At 43.6% G+C, this 20439-nt stretch overlaps 1 long non-coding RNA gene across 1 annotated transcript; it reads left to right on the forward strand.

The window, feature by feature from the left end:
• The first annotated feature begins 1460 nt into the window (after positions 1-1460).
• On the forward strand, positions 1461-20024 carry LOC142361531 (uncharacterized). Its single transcript, XR_012764153.1, has 3 exons — positions 1461-1654; positions 14050-14127; positions 19611-20024. It is a non-coding gene; the product is annotated as an uncharacterized LOC142361531 (long non-coding RNA).
• Positions 20025-20439: the final 415 nt, after the last annotated feature.

The following is a 20439-nucleotide window of genomic DNA, read 5'->3' on the forward strand; positions in this document are numbered from 1 at the left end:
GGGAGGCAATTCCTTCTTCAGAGAGGTTGCCATTCTGTACAGTCAACGACAGCTTGGGCTGGGAAGTGAAAAGCAGATGTGGTGGATTTTAGTTAGCACCAGCCAGCAGAGCCAGGAGTTGGTACCAGCTGTGTTGATTCTCAGGTTTGTTACCTTCTCCCCTGCCGTTGATCCCAGCGGTGAATCTCTACTGATTCTCACATGGGACAATCTGGTCCTCTTTAAGCTGAGGTCTTTAGAAACAAGACATCCAAAATCCTTAGCCACACTTAAAACCTTGGTCTATCTGGTTTTCTTTCTGATCCACTTTCCCTCTCTCCTCTCACTCTCTGGCCCAGTTTTTTTCATTACATGAAATGCAAATTTTTGTCTCTTGCAACTTTTGCCCAAAACTCTAGCAGGACACTTTTTCTAACTTCTAACATCTTTGGAGCAGATCAACAAGTTTTAGAAACCTAATTCTCCAGTGGTCTTAAATTGGAACATTTCACCTGAGCTCAATAAAGTTTTAGACCACCTGAGGCTGAAGCCTTTTGTCTTCTGTGATATCCTTCAAACAAAGATGGGAAAACATGAAAATGCTTGCTGGATTTTGTTTTATGGATCATAGGAGTTTTTTCATTAATTTCTGAGTTGTTCTGGGGGGAAAAGCCCAGACCATCACTCTTTGCATATTCAGTTCAGATGCTGTCAGAGCAGATGGTGAGAGAGTATTTTCACTCCAGCCTCTCCATGTGCACTCATGCAGTTCAGCGCATTAGACCTTGATCCCAGCCCAGGCCTGTGGCCATTCCTGCAGTACACGTACTAGATGATAGCACATTTTCTTTTCTCACATCTAATGCTGGGTGTGTTTCCATCCCTTAGATAAACTTTATAGTGTTTCTATTTCACTTTCCCCCATGGTACTGATTATCCCAGAAACAGATAGGAGCTGGAAAGCTCTGTTCTGGATCTGAACTGTTCCTCTGTTGCATCTGGCATTGTGACTGGATTCATTTTTGGGGCTGTGATAATTTTACATTTGCCCTTGTGCCAGCTCTTCTGTCTTTAAATCTTATTTTTTTTCCCTTCCATGAATGGGATTGATTTTTTGTCATTTCAAGTGCTTCATGTTTGAAGCTTTTCCTCTCTCCTCTCCTCTCCTCTCCTCTCCTCTCCTCTCCTCTCCTCTCCTCTCCTCTCCTCTCCTCTCCTCTCCTCTCCTCTCCTCTCCTCTCCTCTCCTCTCCTCTCCTCTCCTCTCCTCTCCTCTCCTCTCCTCTCCTCTCCTCTCCTCTTCCCTTCTTCATCTTCCCGTCTCTGCATTTTCTTGACTTTCTCATTTGTTAACTTCTGCTGGGTCATTCACCGTAGTCTCCCAACAGGGGCTGCGTGAACTGAACGTCCTGCAGTTATAACACAGCAGCAGTGGGGCACAATGTTCTTTAGGGAAAAAAAGAAGACAAAGGCTTTCTTTAAGCTTAGTCCTGTCTGAAGAGCAGCTTAAAACCTGGGTGACATGCTCATCTGTTGATCACACAGAGATTTCAGCACACTGCAGTTATTCTAGAAGGATGTGAAACTTCTCCAGGAGGATGTATACTGAGCTGATACAGAAAACTCTGGTGTCCTTCTGGGAAAAGCGGTACTTCAGTGTTGGATCTTCTTCCCAGGTGAGTGTGAGATGTCTCTCCAAAGCTGTAGCCCAAGCTGTAAGTGATTGCTGGCTTTGGTCTGTGTGAACGTTGAGTGGAAAGATTTTGTGTGTGGCATGTGAAGGGAGCGAGGACATCAATAAATGGATGTTCCTAGTTAAAAGAAAACCAGACAAGGAAAATATATACAAGAGGATATATGTAGCTCTATTTGTTATGTATAGTCTGCAGCATGCCACATGGAAGCAGGATGTGTAAGTATCACGCTAACCCTTATGGTCTCTTTAATGGGACGGCAGGGTCATCCAGCCATACCCCTGCTAACACCAGTGAGGTAGGGATGAAGCATGCTTAGCTGGTCCCATGGGTTAGGCAGAAGCTGAAAGGGAGGGCTGCAAGGTTTCCTAGCGATGTTTGGACACATGGAAAAAGCAAGAACCATAGCACAACAGGGGAGAGTGCTGGGGAAAAAAAGAGAGGAAATACCTAGATCAAGTCTTTGCACCTTTATGTTAATGTCTTTGGGGTTAGCTAATGCCTGTGGAGATGATGGCATAGAAGTTTCACATTTTTTTAAAATTTATTTCAGGAAAGACGTAGCTGTGGTTAATACAGAGCCAGAAACCAGGCAAGACACATCCAGAGTGAGTGTCCAGTGGCCAGAATGGGCTGGAAATGCAGTGATCACAAAGGAGCAATGTAGCACATAGTGACACCAAAGTCCTGGACTTCAGGAATTTACTGTCCCTTCCCTGCACAGAATGCAGCCATTGCCAGAGCACGATGTTGCCTGCCTGACTTGCCAGAGTTCAGCCTAGCAGTTCTGCAGAGTTCTTTTGGCATGGTTTTTTCCCAGTTTGGCACTGCCCAGGGTTAGGATCCAATGGGCAAAACCATAATTTTCCAGGATGCAAAATAATATGTCACGGCACAGGGGAAGGGGAGCTGGTCTTCTTGCTCCTCTCTGATTGTCTCACTGAAGGGATGTCAGGGACTAAAGAGCTTCTGCCTGAGGTAGGGAGACTGATCCCCTGAACAGCTAATACCACCACAAATACATGACCTGCAGCCCTTGGAACTGGCCAGGCTGCTCCAGCTTTTCCTTTAGATATGTTTTCCTTCTCTAGAACATATGATAAAAAAAGGAAGGCAACCCTTTGCCATATTCATAGAATCATAGAATCATAGAATTTTTTGGGTTGGAAAGGACCTTATAGATCAGCCAGATCCAACCCCTCTGCCATGGGCAGGGATGCCTTCCACTAGACCAGGTTGCTCAACGCCCCATCCAGCCTGGCCTTGAACACTGCCAGGGAGGGGGCAGCCACAGCTTCTCTGGGCAGCCTGGGCCAGTGTCTCATAACTCTCATAGTAAAGAATTTCTTTCTTATATCTAATCTAAATCTACCCTCTTGTAGTTTAAAACCATTACCCCTTGTCCTATCACTACATGCCCTTGTAAAAAGTCCTTCTCCAGCTTTCTTTTAGGCCTCTTCAGGTACTGGAAGGCTGCTATAAGGTCTCCCAGAAGCCTGCTCTTCCCCAGGCTGAACAGCCCCAACTCTCTCAGCCTGTCTTCATAGGAGAGGTGTTCCAGCCCTCAGATCATTTTTGTGGCCTCCTCTGGCCCCGTTCCAACAGGTCCATGTCTGTCCTGTGTTGAGGGCTCCAGGGCTGGATGCAGGACTCACGGTAGGGACTCACAAGAGTGGAGCAGAGGGCCAGAATCCCCTCCCTCAACCTGCTGCCCACGCTGCTGGGGATGTAGCCTAGGAGACTGTTGGCCTTTTGGGCTGCAAGCACACCTTGTTGGCTCAAGATGAGTTATGCCCAAATGACCTACTAGAGTTTGATAAAAATTTGATCAAAAGCTGAGCAGAGTTGAGCTGTGTCTGCCTCTGCTTTGTCAGAGAATTGCTCCTGGGGCTGTAGCCTGCAGGTGTGCAGTGTGGGACAGGGAAACCCCATGGGATTGTAGGGCAAAGACACCAATAAGGGTTAAGAAGTAGTGGGCTGCTTCCTCCTGAAGGTGGTCCAGAAACAATTTCTAGAGTATTTTGCCACCTATGACTTTTCTGTGGATAGTTTTAGACCCATGAGTTTTTCCAGTTGCTTCTTGGGTACCTGGAAGAGCCAAGTATCTCCTTTTCCTGGGCTTCCCATACAAAGGTAACTTCAGTCTCCAAGGAGACTGCTACTTTGGAGTCTCCATCAGTATGAACTTGGGGCATCTCCTTCCAATGGAGGCAGGATCTTGTCCATGATTTGTAAAGCCCTCTGGCATTCTTGAGATGCAATTATTATTTCAGCTCTATTGTGAAATCTCAAGGGTCATGACTCAAGAAATAATTGGCAGTATGGAAATAAGGAGAAGTTATTTCAGTAGATGACAGGACTATCCAGCATTATAATCATAACATTTTAAAGTCTAGATAAACAAGAGCTATGGGAAGGACATAAACTCTTGTGTTTTAGGGCATAACTATTGTGAGTCAGGAAATAATTCTCCCTTCAGGCCATTTATTCTGTAACTGGTGGCTGCAACTGGAGCTGGACACCAACAGAATCAATAACCCATGGTAGAGGCACCTCTGATTGTTTGTTACTTCCATGTTTTGCAATGAATTCATTGAGATAAACAAACTTTTGTTTTCCTCTTGCAAATTTGACCACCTCCTCAGTTCTTGTATTCCCATCCTTTATATTCTTTTTGGCACTACTTGTGTGATTTTAGTCAGTGTGTTTCTGCTTTCCAAGATTGTAAGCCATGACTTGGAGGCACAGCAACATTTACATCCCTCTGCAGATGGCCTGTTTCTAGCAGTGTCAGTCCTTGGGTTTTATTTTTTGCTTTCTTTATGCTCAGGGACAGACACTGCTCAGTAGGTCTTTGTGATTCTAATCTTTTTCATACAGTTTGAGGAGCAATGAACTTGAAAAACAAGACCCCTTTCTCCGGGGAGAGAAGGCACCTGAATTTAGGCCTGTCTTTACCACCCACTAAGGATGTGCGTGACAGTTTAGAGAGGGCTGAGAGCAGTGTATTTGTAGTCACTGTAATGCCCTTTGTTGTTTCCATATAGCTCAAATTTCTGTAGGCGCCATCTGTTTGTTGGGGTTATTTTTTCGCTCCGTCATTGCAGGCTTCAGGAAATGCCATCTTGCCAGGTGGCATCTCTATTTGCTACTGCTATGGCAGCTCTAGAAGCAGGTGCAGTTTGTGGCATAATGTAGCTTTGTGCCAGCCCATTACAAGCCATGGCCATTCAGGGACTTGGAAGGGGTTATTGCGTTAGCTCAGCTCCATTCGAGACGTGGGCATTGCATCTGAAGTGCCACTGGCAGCTGACTTTTTGCTTTGATTTATGCTAACCTTAGGGCTGCTGGTAATTACATGCATGTTCTTGTATTCAGGAAGTTTATGCAGTCGTCAAGGAGCAGGGACTTCTTCATGTGACACCGGGAGGACGACTTGTTCATTTTGATGAGCATCTCAGACACTGTGGGGCACAGGAAAAGGCCTGCCTGTGTGTTACTTCTTGTGATGGTGGAAGGGCTTCTGGAAGGAGAATTGTTAATCATATTGCAGCTCTTGTCTCCAAAATTTTCTGAACTAATTTTCTGATATTTCATCAGCCAAAATAATGTGTGCGGAGCAACAGGTTTGATTCTGAGTCTCGTTAACTGAGTTGGATGACCAGATGGAATTTGTTGTCTTCTTGGCATTCCTTACAAGTAGTGCAAGAGGAAGAGTGGTCAATATTTTTTTCCATGGCACTTTGTCTATCTGCCTGAACTGAACCCAAAGCGTCACATCAGGGAAATGGTCAACAATTCTTCTCATACTGGTGCCTCCTCTGTAAGTTCCTGAAAGATATCCTTTAGGTGGTATCTTACATGGGCATATCTGTTCTGATCTAGGCAGTGACCACTAACATTTCTCTTCTAAGCTACAAAGCATTTAATATTTTAGATAACATTTCTTCAAAAAGGTTCACAGACTCTCATTGACTTTTTCATTTTCATGCACTTCTGGAAAAGACTGGACACAGCCAGGTGACTCAAGAGGAAGGTTTTTCTGGCCTTAGTACAGGGTGATATTGTATTATAAGTCCTTGGGTAGCAATATCCTCTTTTATGCTGCTGCTCAAAACAAATTTGTAAGGAAATATGAAGAACACAGGCCAAATTCAGAGATGAAGTGGGAAGAGATTTCCTTTTGAATCACCTCCAGATGCTTAGGTGAAGAGCATAGGAAGAGGTTTTTATCCAGTGAAACTCCAACATCAAGGAATCATAAGCAAGAAAATCCTTGCTTGCTCTCTAATTCTGCTTTGTACCTTTGCACATCCTTCCCACTATTTGTAAAGTACAGTATAAGTCCAGTGCTGTGATCTAAGTGACAATAGCTCCTAAGAAGATCGGTTATTCCTAATAGCATATGGCCTGCTAAAGCTACTGGAAGGGTGAGCCTTCCCTCCTTCTCCTCACAATGAAGTGAAGCAGAAGTTGGTGTGTTTGCACCTCATCGTCACTTGTGTGGACAGTCAGGGCATCTTACACCTGCTTTGCTCCTACTGCCCTGCTACAAACATCAAAAATGCCAAAGTGGGTCCCCACCTCGAAGCAAAGCTGAGGTTTTCTCTGACATTCCCTTAGCCCATCAGCGTTCTCTTAGCCTCATTTGTCACCTTCGGTGTAGCATTTCCATATGCAAATGAACACTAGGTTGTCGTCTCTTTTGCCGTGCCCCAAGTCACCAGGTGAGTGTGTGGACCAGACTCCCGGAGCCTGCTTGTTTTTCATGTGTCAGATTAATCTCCTGCAATGAGCACCTGGACTGGACTCCTGCAAGCCATTAAACATGGAAGGCAATACACTAATTTTCCACAGAAACCACCTCTTCTATCACTGTCAAGAACATCCTCCCAGTCCCTTGTGGGTGCCAGCAAAGCTGTAAACATGGAATCTATTATACTCCTTCAGCATCTTTCTTCACAACTGCTCTAAATACATCCACCTCAGCACCTTCCCCACATTGCCTCAGTGCTCAACTTCTTGCTTTAATGCAACTCATCATGCTAATAGAGATAATTTGCTGAATTGTTTTTAAAAATTGCGCAGAGTGGTTGTACCCAATAGACAATGATGAGCCTAGAAACACTGTGGAAAACACAGTCTTGGTAGAAAATTTAGGGTGTTTTTTTATTGTTCTGTTTCTTCAAAATAAATCCCAAATTAAAGGTAACTGCAAAGTATTGTTCCTCTTTCTGAGCCTGAGCTAAAGCTCCACAGAGGTGCTGAAACAATTGCCCTTGACCCATGTGTCTTTGGATTAGGTCTTATATTAATTTTAATTTCTCTTCAGTATTTAAGTACATGTTGATACACAGATGAGTTATTAAGCAAGCTGTAAGCAGAGTTGGTAATGCCACTAATAAAAGCCCAATAATGATTTTAACCTATGTGAAAAGAAGGATTATGTGATTACTGTCTCTGCCCACCCATCTTAATTTTTTTTAATCACTTGGCTAACTGCAAATCAGTTTTGAGAGAAGGGGCAAGATCTCCAGTACTATGAAGTTCCTGTAAGTTCTGTGAAACTTGATGGCTGCGTAGAAGATAGAGATGTATGTAAGTGTCCCAAAAATGGGGACAAGAAGTCAAACTTTGTCACGTCCAGTCTATCTGTAAGCACATGGCTGAGGACACACAGTGTGATATTTTGTTGCTTCTCTGGGGGGCAGAGCAGAAAGCATGGGGGGAACAAGTGGGACTGCAGGGGTGGTATTGTGGCAGCCAACGGCTGCATGTTGAGGTGAAACCACATTTCCTCTGTCTCGCTGTTCGAGGAACATCTTGCTTAACGTGGGCAAAAGAATGTATTTTTCCCTTGCCTTGTGCACAAGATCTCCTGAAACATTTTTTCTCAAATTGACTTGAAACATTTAGCTTCCAGCAGATATCCGGAGCATAACATTTCAGCCCACATGATTAAAGTCTGGTAAAATAGGAAGTGATTGAAAGTAGGGTCTGTTCCAGGACCCATCAGCAGAAGACAAAGAGCAGAAGGTGACAAGCTCTGCTACTTGTTTTACCCATACCTGACCACTTCTGCAAAATGTCATTAAATTGCTGGCTATTATGACCATCCTCTACTCCAGACAGATAGGTCTGAGTTCAAGTAATAGACGTGGTTTCCCAAAACAGAAGTTGTACAAAGGCTTTTCAGAAACCCAGCTGTACTGCCTGATGTGTTTCACTGGCAGCCGAAGGCAAACCTGGGGTCAGGACATTGTTTTGGTTGAATTTTCTGTGTGTAAACGACAAATGTACCAGAAACACCAGAGAAGGACAGAGGAGATAGTAGCAGAAAACCCAGAGCTGCCACAAATCAGCTGTGCCTGTAACCCCATCTGACCGCAAAGAGGGTGTTTTGAATGTGGAGTTGACCAAAAAAAGACACCAAGAAGATAGGTAGGTGGAGGCTCTTTATTGTTTTCTTCCCACTATGCCCAGAGGAAAATAAGAACATGAACTTTTTCTGCAGATAAACAGGACTGCATCAAAAATATTCAACTTAATTAACATGCTTCATAACGGAAACATTCCCTATGATCCTAAGTATCAACTCTGTACTGTGGGCAAATGATATTGTACTACCTTTACATATATATATGAAAGATATATTTATGTTTAAAATAAAAGAAAGCCACTCAGGACTATGAATGTCTTCACAGGTTTTTGAGAGAATTCTACTTAAATTTGGGTTTATTCTATTTGTCATGTTGGGTGAGACACATGATCAAAAGTAGATGCATGGAGCATAGATATTTCCATCTGAGCTGGACTCAGCAACCGGTTTTTCTATTTTTTTATATTCAGGGTATAATTCTGCTTATCTCCAAATAGACCTCTAAAGTAGGTCAGACAAATGTCTCCTTAAAAATAATCTATTGAAGAGCACGAGGGTGGCCAGCTCTACCTTGTAGGCATCTGAAATTAGGTGAAATTAATTTCTCCCCTACTGCTCACCAGGTATGTGGTGCCTAATGCCTGCACCAGGGTGGGTGGTCTGATCTATCAGGTTCTGAGCTGGATGACAGGGCTGTTTGCAAGTGGTTTTCATGAGCTGTCTGTGTAGTTTCCTTCACAGCCAAATTTTGGATTTTTATGCCTTAGATGGTGGTGGGACATTCCAGCCCAGGCCGTATGCTTGACTTTCTGCAGGACATGTGCATGAGATGTGTCTCACTTCTGCATTTTAGCAGTCCAGCTGATGACCCTGGGCACTGTTTTGCTCTCAGTGGGATGACTGGTGCCACTGGGTTTGAAGTGTTGTCCATTAACCTGGCTCTAGCAGGTTTGCAAAGGAAGGAGGGTGGTGCGGTGAAAGCACCCCACTGGGTGGCAGGAGATCTGAGCTCGACTCTTCACTCCGCCACAAAAAAATATCACTGTTGATCTTGGGCGTGTTTCTTACACTCTTTGCTCCACCACAGTTTCCCCATATGTAAAATGTGAATGATTTTTACCTACCTGGCTGAAAACTGAGGATCTCATAACTGGAATTCGAGGAACCTGGAGGGAAATTCTGGTCTGGATTTGCTCATGACAAAGCATCTACTAACATATTTTCAGCCAGTGCCTGGCAGAGCAGAAATGTTCAAATTTCTGTTTAAATAAGCTCTTTCATCAGATGAAAGAACATACCAGGAACTGGTCAGCAATACGCTCTGCAGAGTGGCCCCTGAAAAGGGAGCCCAGACCAGGGAATTAATAGCTTCCAGGTAATGAGAAGGGTGCAGAGCTGCACTGAAATGAAGTCAGTAATGTAGGACTGATTCAGGAAGCTCCTCACTTCTGAGTAATCCCAGTTACCAGCTGCTGGTCACCTCAGCAGTGGGATGTCAAGGGGAACAACGCCATTGAACTTGACTCTGCCAGTGAAAATTAAACAATAACTAGTGCCGTAAAGACTTTGACTTTAACTGGCATGAATTGAAGGCTTTGGTCAGGTTGGCCTGGGAGTTGTTTGGGATGAAATTGATTCCTTTCAGCCTTCGAAAGGGTCCAATTTAGGCTGTTTAGCTGAGCAGTGTGGAAAATACAGCAGTATAGCTATTATGTGGTCAAACTGAAGAGCATGCGCCATTTACCGATATTGCTGGATCCATAACCTCACATCCTCTCGGAAACACCATGCTTATTACACTTTCTATCATGTGTCGTTATGGCCACCAGCGATGAAAATCCAGCTTGTTTTATCTGTCACATTTCTTGGCTTACATGTTGCTTATATGTCCTATATGTCCATCAGTACATTTGCTGCAGGGCAACACATGTTCATGGCAGAGTTTCCACTCCGGGCAGAAATGTGTGTGTTTTGAGACAGAAGTGCAGGAAATGCTTTTGCTAGATATCAATGGCCTTATACTTTGCAAGGATAAATGTGGCCACAAAGACTCTTGTGAAAAGAAAAAAAACATTTGTGTGAGACTGATTATTTGTTCTTTTAACCCTAGAGATTTTTAGGCTGGCCACAATAGTATCTTGTTTTCCTTCAGATGTCTAGAGATTGTATTAATGTATAAAATACTCAGTTTTTGCATTGGACAGTCTCTTTGCCCATCTTACCTGAGAGATGGCTTCTGTTAGCAGCACTGGAAGTTGTCGGTCTGTACAGCCAGGACAGTCCAAAACCAGAGGCTTATTTTTCTGCTCAGATCAATTTTATATCAATTCTCAGCTGCCATGAAATTATAGAGAGTAGGAATTTGCGAGCTTTATATCAGCTGAGAATCTGACATAAATTTTGTACAGTGGGTTATATATACAAAGGAAAATGGTGATATGGGCTGCTTTCTGGAAGGAAAAGGTCATTTCTCTCTTTACAGCTTCCCTCAGGAGCTGTGAAGGTATATGGAGGAGCAAAGAGAAAAAAAATAGGAAAGGGAAATTTGGGGCAACAGCTGGTAAAGTGAGTTGTTAATCTTTCCCCATGAGGACATGATGATCATTTCTCAGCAATGTGAAAGGGGAAGAGGAAAGAGATGGAAATGGTAAAGTAATAGAAAAGGCAGCTCAGTTCAATGGGCACTGTCTTCACTTGGGTATAAAATGAAGAAACAATGGGAAAAACAGATCAAACCTGGGTCCCCTTCCAGAAGAAAATAGCCCTGTTGAGGGGACTCTGAGGCTGGACTGCCAGCACTAATTCCTGCCCCAAAGGCGTAAAGCCCCCTGCTTTGAGCAGCTGCCCTCCTCAACAGGATGAGGACTTCTGCTGCCCTACCAAAATGAGCGTGCAGGTTCCCTGGTAAAGAGCTTTATACTAGGACTGGATAGAACAGAGAAGAAGCGTAATCCTTTCCCAGAAGGCAATGAGCCTGGATGATCTTAGAATCATTTTCCACTCCTGTTTTCCTCATTTTGCATGAGAGTAATTAAGCTTTGAAGCGGCCAGTATTTATCCAGACAGTTTTATTCCGAAAAATTTGCCTTCTTGTGAGTATTCCTGCCTTCCCTTGTGCTGGCAGTTGGAAACGTTGCAAGGCCAGCATTGGATATAACATCTTCGCGCTCTCACTTCTGGCCCAACCCTTAGGAAGTGCAAAACCATGCAAACAAGCAAGCAAATAAATATAAAAGCCCTCGCAGCAAGACACCGCAGGCAAAGTCAGTCAATCTACAGGAAGGTCTACTTGAAGCTCTTTGTCCTTGGCGTTGAAGCTAGACCCTGTCCCTGCTATGGACGTTGTTACTATAGTGCCTGCAACTGTTTCCCCTGGATTAGACCATGCCCTTGGCTAAACACAGGTGGCACAAGGGGAAATTGCCTTCTCCATGCCTCTTGCCCCTACTGATGGAGGTGGGCTCTCGTCTGTACCCTAATACACTGGCCCAAAGTCACAAGTACCACTGGAGTGATGATGCAGTGATGGGATCATCCTCCCTCCGTACTATTTATGAAGAGTGTCACTTCTGCAGCCAGTCTGAAGTCTTCCAACCAGATATTCTTTCACTGTGCTTCTTTGCATTTTCCTTTTCTTTAGGTCAGTGAAAGCTGGTTTGTTGGAGCTTTCTTGTCAGGAAGGTTTTTGTGGTCCAGAATGACCTGTCATATCTTTTTCTTCCTGTGAGTGAAACGAATTTAACAAGTTTATGTTTTGTTTATTTGTAGAACAAAAATAAATATAAAAAAACCTCGCAAAAGATGGTCTTGTTCACTGATACAGTCACAGCACAGCCCCTACAGCAGGACCCAAACCACATTCAATCCCATTAATGTTAGCATGGCTGTTATCAAGGACAGACTTCAAGACTAACTGTGACAAGACGCACAAATGAATACAGAAGTTTCTAAATAATCTCTTAACATGGACATCCCATTCTTTTAATCTCCTGAAAATAAATATGAGCTTTCCCATTCAGACTGCCTGGAGAATCTGGAAAAAGTATGGTTGACAATTATTTAGTGTGGATGGAGTAATAAATTAGCAGTCTCTCCTGCAATAGAAACCGTGCTAGAATCATCACGGAGCCTGAACAAGCACTCCCATCACTCCTGTCTGTCTGTATTTTGTATGGATTTGGGAGACATCAGCTTAACCTCTGGCTGTCGCAAAACAGGTCTCCACTAGAGAACGATACTGCTGCTCTTTGCAGTGCTTTGAACTAGCTGGGTGGGCCCGTACTGGTGTTGCCTCCACCCTGGCAAGGGGAACCTGCCTGTCCCAATCACAAATATCTCTTTTGCCATGAACTACAGTTTGGTGCCATGGGGAATTGTTTCTCTGTTCCAAGAAATGGTGACTTTTGTGAGCAGCAGTTGCTCCTCCACAGCCAAGGACATGCTGTACCTGAAGCTGACACTTATCCGCTCTGATGATAGGAGATTTTTTACTCGTGGAAATGTTTGCTTTATAGAAATGCAAATTTAGGTGATGTTTAGAACAACCAAGCCTCTGTCTTGGTTAGGACCTTTGATCTCAGTGGAGCATCATGACAGTAGCAATGTTCTCAGAGGGAGAAAGCTGCCGAAAAGCGGTGGCCAGGTTAGTTGGGCAGATGTCTGGGAACGGCTGACAGGGATAACATGCCATAGGAAAAGCGTAAGGACAGTCTAAAAATGTGTATTTGTTTGGAAAAAATCTATGGAGGGAGAAAGTGGGTCTTATTGATAAAACATTGGCCTAGGACAAAGAGCTGGATTAAATACCATTGCTGGCACAGACTTCGGGTATGCGTCCAAGGATAAGTCATGGGACCTTCTGTGCTGGTTCTCAGCTCATAAAATAGAGATATGAGGGAGAATAATAACAGCCCCTTTCCTTTATCCTGGCTTTGTATGTCTCAGACCAGAAATCTTGCGAGAAGGGGCAGCATCAGAAACAATAGAGGCTTGTTCCCTTTTCAGGCCTGGAGCAGTACTGTACAACAGACGCAGGTTGAGCTGTCTGAAGGCCTCTTTCAAGGTTGCTTCGTTGAGACCAGTGTTTAATTCAAGGCTTTAGAAATGGAAAATGAAAAGACACAACTGTTCCAAAGGTCAAACTGTCCACCTGTCCCGGGCAGGCTCCTAGGCTGATTTTGCAGATTGTGTTGTAATGTTTTACTTTGCCTAGAGGCCGAGATGTGACTTCAATGGCAATTTGCAGAGCAAAGCAGGAGCTTGATTGGCAAACCTCTGAAAGAGAAAGTTTGGGCTCAGCAAAATCTAATCTTCCTTCTGGGACAGCACTTCATTATAAGGCTAAGTCATTGTTGTCCAGGACTTGCTCTCACCAGAAATGCTCTCACGTTTGGGAAGATAACTTATACTTTGCGACATAATGAAAATGGATAGGATGATTGCTGATTCTAGACTTTGTATTTCATCTTGATTTTGTGTATTTTTTTTTTCTTTGAGTGGGAGCATTAAGGTAGAGACAAAAAATGAGTTCACTCTTTTTCCCCCACATGCTTTTTCAGAAGGAAAAATATTTATTTTCTTTAGTCCTCAAATGGAAGCAGTTCAAACAGTGAGAAAGGGTATTGTTTTTGAATTTTGAAATAGAAAAGTTTCTCATAAGGGTTTGATTTGGGGTTTTTTTCCCTTTACCTTCAAGAATGTCACGTTTTTGACACACATTTATTCTTGGGTAGAAATTTTTTTTGGAAACTATTTTTAGCTGGTTGTTGAAATATATATTTTTCTGCATTTGTCGGTTGGTCTATTGCATGGAGTACAAAACCATAAAAAGAATGAGCTACTCTAAATCACCACCTTGGGATGGCTGTACTAGAGCTTGGAAAAAATCCTGAAAATATGAACTATTTCACTGATAGTTATTTTAGAAATATTGAATAAGCAAGGCATGCATTATTGAGGACAACTACATGCTTACACTTTATCTTCCGTCTGTTCACAGCATAAAGGCAAGCTTTCTGAAAACTTGTAAGAGGATGATAAAGAAGATAGTATAGAAGAGAAAAAAGGATGAACACAGGTAAAAAAGAAATTGAGAAAACTCCAGAAAAACTTATTTTCAGTTACCCAAGATCAACGTACAAAGTCTAATAAAGCACTGCATACGGCTGATCAATTTTAATGTTGTTTTGCTTCCATTTTAAAATATTATGGAGTCGTGTGAAGCAGAATTCCTGAGGCTGAAGGAAAACTCAGGTACTCCAAACAAATACTGTTTGAAGTGAATGTTTTTTGGCAAGGTGTTTCACAGTGTGTATTGAATGATTCCATCCAAGATATTTTGATATCTTGTTTTAGGAAAAGAAAATGCTGAGGATTCAAAGTAAAATAAGACTGCGGGGGAAAGAAAATTAATCTGTTTTCTTGGAACATCCTTCAGAATGTAAAAATCCTGCAGAAATTTATGGGTAGCCAGAAGCATCAGCTGAAGACCTCAACATACACCAGCCTGTTACTGAAAAAGAACATTAAAGAATATCTCCATTTCATGTTGGTTTCTATGATAATTTTATGATCTAGAGAGGTCAAGTTCAGACTAGCTCCTTAGGAATACCACTCTCCAAACTCCCCTGAAAATCCTCAGCATCAGGCGGCACTTTATGTTTTGAAAGATCCGCTCATCCATCACCACCTTACAATATTAACTACTCCTTGCAACACCCTTGTTGGAGGTGGAAAGTTAAGGCAAGAAGAAGTTAAATTTTGAATCATGAAGGGATCCCTAGCTGGCTCTCAGGATAACAGCATAGAAATCTTAGGCATTTCTAAAGAATAGGCAAAGCTTGAGTTCTAGAAATATTTGGACACATACCATTGAAACTAGGAGGTGATGAGATGTTTCTACTTCTGCTACAGTCAGCATTTCGAGCCTTTTCTCGCATATGTACCACAGAGACAATTTATATGTTTGTGAAAGATATTACAGAGCTATAGGAAATACTGAAGCCCATTAAACATTTGGAATGAGTGCACTGAAAGTTGTCACGCATTATCTGGGATCAAAGTTGAGCACTTCTAGCCAGACCCTCCACTACTGAAAGTTAATTGGTGAAACTTGATTTTATTGGCTGGCAAAATGCCTTTGTACCTCAGCTGAAGGTCAGGTGTACTGCTTGCTTGCTAGGCAGAGGCAGGAGCATGTGAGAATTTCAATGCAGCTTTCATCCTTCATTTTGGATTTCAAGCTCTGATCGGTCTTCAGAAGTTGGGAAAAAAACCTGAGAAAAATCACATTATTTCTTCCAATTCTCTGATTCAGAGGAGTTTGTGGGAAAGCCTGTAGAAGCCCTGGATGATCAAAGGACTGGCATGGCCAGGGGACTCTCCTCCTTCAGACTTTGGCTGGATGCAACCATGGGGTGAATGCGAGGTTTGGCTATGGACACAAGAGAGGTGCACAGTCACTGGATGCTTCTAGGAGTTGTGTTAAATTTTATTTTAAAAGGAAACTCAAAAGAATTCAGGTGAATTATTCCCAAAGGTGCCTATTTTGCTCCACTGGCTGGGACAGAGTCTAAAGGCTGACCTGAGTTCAATGGGATGAAACCCAGCCCAGCTGCTTTGGCAAGTTCAGTTTCAGGGGCTTTTTCCTGGATGAGTTATTGAATTCTTCATCAGCTCTGATTGTCTAGCCTTAGGGTGACTTTGCATGAATCAGCAGCAAAAGCAGAAACCACCAATGCTCTGAGGTTTATTCCCCAGCTGCAGACAACTTCCTCTGCACCTTGTCTGCAAATAGGATGCGACAGGTCATAAAGCTCCTCTCTGGGGTCTTGTGAGACTACCTGATGTTTGGGACCACCATCAGCACCGTGCCTCCCTGTGCCTGCAGGGATGGCACCAAACCCGATGGGGCTGCAGCTGTGGCAGAGGCATCCCTTGCCCAGGTACCAGGTCCACACAAATTCTCCTGTTTCTGTGTCACACCAGGATGAGGAAAGGGCCTTGAAAAATGAGGCTGCTTGCAGGAAGGCAACAGGGGGAGACTTCTGAAGACGTTTCTGGAAAGCTGAAAACAGGAAATGTTTAATCAAGCTCCGAGGAAAAGAAAAAAACACTCAAAAAAAAGAAGACAGTCTCTTTCTGAGCAGCCAGGATGTTTGTGAAATCCCTGCTCCGTTTGTTATGATGCTGAGTTTCAGCTGGCTGTTTTATTAAAGACAGCTGGGACACATTACTTGCGCATTAACACTGAGCCAGCTTTCATTTTAAAACTTACCCATTGCTGGGAGCTTTCCTTAATGCGTTCCTGCTGCTGCCAGCTCTGTAATCCACACCAGCAGCCACGGGCGGAAGATCACCTCGCTTTACCATACTTCTTATTTCCGGAGAAAGGCCTAATAAAAATCAGGCTGGCTGATCAGGAGCAAGATGGCCCCTCTCCTTGCTGTGGCTCTGAGGTGGAGCAAAGCTTGCCGGAGCAAGAGGTCGGCTGTGCATCCGCCAAGAGGACATCTGCTCGCAAAGCAAAACCCTTAACACTCACATGCAACTCTCTCTTAATTGCTTCCCAGGGACATATTAGAGCTTTTTGCAATGTAAACTGTGTTTCAGTACATCACAAATCACTGAGTGATGGCTCCAGCGTATATCATAGTGGAGGTTGGCGAGCCCTGTTGTGAAAGCGGTGGGGAAACGAGCTGAAATGCTCCGACGGGTGTGAAGGTTGCTTTGTGCTGCACGGCAAGTGGGACTGCTGGGGGAGTACTGGTGCCTGCCTGGGGCTGGGGGTTTGGCTGCCATGGTCTGTGTCCTCCAGCACGTGTCCCCTAAGAATGTGGGGCCAAATGTTCTTCTCCAGGATCTGGGAGACGACTGCAATCCCTCACCCCAAGACTACTCTGCATGAAGAAACACTCAGGTGTGGACAGAGGGAGGTGAGCGTGTCTCTCGTGCTCCCAGCTCTGTGGTTTGGGACATCATAAGCCTTCCGGCCCCTGCTGCCGTTCTGGTCCCAGTCCTGAGCATGGCTATGGATGCCCTCTGGGAATGTAGATGTAAAATCACAGAATCACAGAATGTTAGGGGTTGGAAGGGACCTCTGTGGGTCATCTAGTCCAACGCTCCTGCCAAAGCAGGGTCACCTACAGCAGGCTGCACAGGACCTTGTCCAGGCGGGGCTTGAATATCTCCAGAGAAGGAGAATCCACAACCTCCCTGGGCAGCCTGTTCCAGTGCTTCATCACCCTCAGAGTGAAGAAGTTCTTCCTCATGTTCAGCTGGAACTTCCTATGCTTCAGTTTGTGCCCGTTGCCCCTTGTCCTGTCACTGGGCACCACTGAAAAGAGTCTGGCTGTGAATTCAGGTCCCAATTTTGAGAAGGTGTCAAAGGAGTGATGTTCCTGTGCCCACATTGCTTTTTAGCCTGGTCTCGTAACAGAACAAGACTTGTGCCATCACGTAGTACATCATGTGTGTGCGCATATATGTTTATGTAGCAGGTGTTTTCCCCAACTAGTTTTGAATACACAAGCCAATTTCAAGTAAACATAACAGAAAGGTAGAGATTTCAAACATACTCTGTTATTATAAATGTAAATAAGCCATTGGGTGGAGAAGACAGGCTCTGTTAATGCCCTTAATGATAGGCTGCACTGGGTTGTTAGACACTTGAGAATCCACACAAGACCATTCTGTTAAGTGTTTTCAATTGCAGAGAACATTTCCATTCCTGTTTATGCCTCATTAGATATTAGACTGATCACCCTTCTTCTACATCCGTGAGGAGGCCTTTTTCTTTCACATGGGACCAGACAGCTGCCTGTGGAACCAACTGTCCTGAGGATGTGTTTCTTCCTGACATATCTTCACTGATACTTAGTCAATACCATTTCATTTCTCAGCAACACTGGACATTCCCTTGTGCAGTAAAAATCTCAGAATCCTTTTTTCCCCCCCAATTTTGTTAGTGTCTTAACTCGTGAAATCACACAACAGTAAGTTCCACAGATTACTAACACCCATATAAAGAAAGCGGGTTTTTTCTCCTTTAAAGGTCTTTTTTTTTCCTTTGTCTTGTTCTCATGTGTTTGCACTTCGAGAGAGGATAAGTGTGTGTGCCATCTCTGTACTGTTCATTATTTTGCACCACATTCTTTTATGCTTTGTTTCCACACAAAAAGGGAACCATTAGCAGCTCTGGAAGTATTGTGAGCACTGCAGACTTGCCATCCTCCTCCTCCCAGTGAGGAGGTGGCTGTGGTGCCCAGCCTTTTATAACTATCTCTAAAATCCCTCCTTAAAGCTCAATTTTGCCATGGTTCTTCCAAAGAATTTGATGACTGGTGAGTACTAACATGCTGAGATTTCCTTCTAGTGCACTACTTCATAATGTCTCATCGTTTCCCCCTCTGTCTGCATCTCCCTGTTGCCTCTTACCTTAGACTTAGAACATACTTGGGTTAGAAACTGTCTGCAGTAAGTGTTGTCATAATTCTTTTCTACAGCAACTAGTACAAGGTCCAAGTCCAAATTTAGGGTTCATCCATGGCAATATTACTATTTTGAAGACGTCTTGCCCCTTGGCAAGAGTTTCCATTAGCAAATCTGGTGCAGATCAATATGTGAAGGTCCTTTGTTGGTTTTGATGCAAAGTTAGCATGGTCAGTTCAGCTCACCTTAAATAGTTCTTTAAACTGTTGCAGACAAAGCAGGTGAGCAGTGTCCACACGGTCTGTATTGCTACATGTGGTGTCGACAGAGAGCCGCTCTAAAGTAACATCTTAAACAGACCCCATTCCTCCCTCAGCAAACACACATCTCTGCCTTAAAGCATCTTTATACCGGCATAATTGCACGTGAACTGGGTCTTGGGCTAACGGATAAATGAAATTCTCAGTCATCAGAAACTACCCCAGTATGTAAACTGCTTTTTGGCCAAACTACATTCATCCCCCTTCTACCATACACACCCTAAATATTTTCATTCTTGTTAAAAAAATTTCTCTGTTTTTCTAGTATTTTATGTAAATCTGAAGCTCTCTAGTTCTTATTTGTGCATCCTTAAAGTCATTCCCAGTAAGCAGTTCTTAGTAAGCAAAGACTTACCCATTCTGTGCTTAAAGGAGACTGAAATCCTCGATGGTCCCTGATAGACTCAAACTCCTCTCCTGTGACCCAGAATGTTGTGAAGCCAGTGCCATGTCCTGTTGGTTACCCAAAGGGTGCCTCAGCCTCAGAGTTGTACTGAAAACATAGCAAAGAAATGAGACTGCTCCCAAGCATCAAATTCAGCAGTGCTGTGGCTGCACATACGTAAGTTTAGAGTAGCAGCACTCTACAAGGGGCTAGGTGCCTGGGAAATCCAGAGGTACTCAGCCCTCCACAAATTATGCTGGGAAGAGAAATAGCTGAACTGTTGGAAAGTGTTAATCAGGTTCATTAAATATTAGGCTTAATAATGTAGAGGTATAAGCCAAAATAGGGCTGATATGCCTACAGAGATCCAGAAGGTTATATGTGTGTATGTAGCTGTCTAATATTTCCAAAATCTTTCCTCCCCAGGTCAAAAAGCATGGATTGGAAATCCTTAGGAATAATTTTGATTTCACTGGATTGGCACTTGTCAAAGGGAAACAAGCTATCTGGAAAATTCCTGAGGGTCTCCAAGAACTTTGACTTGAAGCAACGCAGAAGAGGGAGGAGGTATGTTCACAGTCCTCCCAGGAGGCAGCTAAGGACACACATGTTCAGTCTCAGAGGTCATTAGGGAGATGACCTCAGCTTCAGTGGAACATCTCACCAGCTCTTGAAAATGCGCAGCTACCCCACAGTGTTTCTTTTTGGGTACAATTTTCCCTTCTCTTTGCGTCCTGCTCAAGCAATGGGCTAGGTTGTGCTGTGAGCATCAGCCTTCATACAGAGTGGTCTCTTTTGCACCCGTTCTTCAATTCCACTGCCTTGAACCATCTTGGCTTCTTTAGCTCCTCCATTTCTATGCCATAACACTCCTCTGAATAAATGTGAACAACTTTTTTTATACCATGACCGCTGCCTTAGCAGGGAATTAATTACAGAGTTAGGTACAGGAAGGAGGTCTGCAGTTCATTCACTGCAGTTTGCTTTAATGAATTCAAGAACCATTGGGTCAGGCCCTGGGCTCAAGTAAATCTACGTAACTGCACTAGATCAGGTGATGATCTGCCCCATTATTTTTCTTACAGCGCTGCAATTTGCCTGGGACACTTGGTTTAGCATTCACATCCTGAGTCTTGCAAAAAGTGCCAGGGGAAATTTATAACCACAAGTTAATTAACCATGAATCAGTTAATATTTGGGCATGTGAAGTGCTATATACATGCAAGGGATTAAGCTGTCAGAAGGAACTTTGGTT

Source organism: Opisthocomus hoazin, chromosome 5, assembly GCF_030867145.1.
Source record: "Opisthocomus hoazin isolate bOpiHoa1 chromosome 5, bOpiHoa1.hap1, whole genome shotgun sequence".
Taxonomy (NCBI): domain Eukaryota; kingdom Metazoa; phylum Chordata; class Aves; order Opisthocomiformes; family Opisthocomidae; genus Opisthocomus; species Opisthocomus hoazin.